Genomic DNA, 2,128 nt, shown 5'->3' with positions numbered 1-2,128 from the left:
GTAAGAAATCGAGCTTGGTTCATGGTACTTCCATGGTCCTAACACCTAGAGGGTTAGGGAAGGCTTTGTCTCTTCCCTATAACCCTTTGTCATAGCTAGACAGTTATTCCCAAATGAAGAGATCCTCAAGCTATTACAGAAGCATACTAAAGAGATCCTTGATGTCAAAAAGGTGATTAACACTTTAGGAGTGTCTTTTTCAATGATCACTAATCCTCTCTGGAAGCTAGTCTACCAATTTCTCCAGGACAGGTTCATGCCTACCAAGACATCATCTCAATACTTGTCCAAGGAGCTCTTCACAACTTCCAAGATGGTTTTAAGAGGTGTTGCCATTAACTGGAGCACTTACCTTCTTACGAAGATGGACCAACATTTTGTCAAGGTGACTAGAGGAAATATTACCAATGTAACCTTTGGTTCATATTTATATGCTTTTGTGACGTATTTAGGCCTTAAGAAGGGTGTTTTACCTACTCCTCCATCTGATCTTGTCCCTCCCCCTCCACCTTCAAAAGATCCAGAACCCATTGACATAGAGGATACTAACTCCCCTCCTCCACTGGTCATTTAGCAAAAGCACTTGAAGCGTGTAGCAGAGATAATTCCACCAGTCATTTCTTCAGTGTCAGTTCGTGCTACCTCTATGGAAGTGAACTCCCTGCCTACCTCACATGCAACAACTTATTCAGCGCACATCAAGAGGGTTCTTTGGATATATCATTTCCTTCGCTAAACCGCTTAGTGACAAGGTATGTCATCCCTTTCCTTTGCAAAGACATCCAAAGTTCTATTGAACTCTCAGTGGTAGCTTGTGCTCAATAGTTATATTCTTCTTTCTATGAAGAATTGAGACAATCCAAAGACCAAATGAATAAGGCAACCACAGAGCTAGCCTATGCCAAAGACACTCTTTTTGATGTGTTTACGAAGATGGAGCAGCAGACCAAAATGATTAAGACCCAAAGAGAAGAAATACCTTCTTTGAAAACTTAGTTAGCAGAAGCTCAGTTAGAGGTCACTAGGGCTTCTGAAGAGAAAGAGAAAATGTCCAAAGAAGCTCAAGAGTTAAAGACTCTTCTGGATACGAAACTATCAGACTTGCAAACTACTTACAATACAGTGGAATCCCAAGCCTCCCAGATTAAAAATTTGAAGGACCAACTCATGCAGTCACAATCCATTCCTCCAAGTCCTAGTGTTCCCATGATTCCTTCTATGTCTCAGCAGGATTTGGCTACTCTTTAACGGAATGCCACTTTATGTCCTTTATTTCGGGCCAAGGTTGAGAGATTGCAATCTAGAATGGATATCTTATGAAATAATTTTGAGCAGTTTATGGAGTTTATTCCTCCCGACCACTCTTTCTTTGTTCATTATCAACAACAGAAGTTTGCATTTTATGTTAAACTTTCAAGCATGGATTTATCTCCTCTAGAGGATAGCTAGAGTGAAACTTGGTCTACGAATTTGCTGTCTGAAGTGGTCAGGATGGTGTTTGAGGATTCAGTAGTCCCAGATTCAATGTTGATGTCTTATATGTACCTTAGAGGTGACTTGTTAATTCCAGATGATGAAGACCTCTCATGGTATGTTGGAGATGTAGTCTTGCAGCAGTACTCTATGTACACCAGTTGGACCTTAAGATTGATGAAATGTTTCAAAAGTATTCTTCTAAAGTATTTAATTGTCCAGAGGATTCTTGGCATCCCATGCTAGATTTTGTGATCTTAAATCAAAGGCAGTTAAAGGCTTCATCTCTTGTGCAAATTGTCAACCAACTGAGGGTGGACCACTTATCCCATCTTTCCAAGCAACCTTCTTTCAATCCTTTATTTTTGAAGGCCTATACTAGACATTTTGTCCAAGGACCATCAGTCCCATCCTTGACCTACTATCAACACATGGCTCATAGGTATGACAGTTATCTATCTCTTTTTCAGAATACCCCACAAGTCACTTTACCCCTTCCATTTCAACCTAAAGATGCACCCCATATTCCTATTTTTCTATAATGTCCTTTCATAATTGATCGGATATTTTCTCCCCTTCTTCCTTGTCCTCCCCCATCTTCTCATTTCTTGTCCTCATTCCCAACACATTTCCTTACTCCCTTCCTTTCTGATAC

This window comes from Lygodium microphyllum, chromosome 25, assembly GCF_053477565.2.
Source record: "Lygodium microphyllum isolate KBCC chromosome 25, Lygodium_microphyllum_v1.1.10, whole genome shotgun sequence".
Taxonomy (NCBI): domain Eukaryota; kingdom Viridiplantae; phylum Streptophyta; class Polypodiopsida; order Schizaeales; family Lygodiaceae; genus Lygodium; species Lygodium microphyllum.
This window is presented reverse-complemented; position numbering follows the sequence as displayed.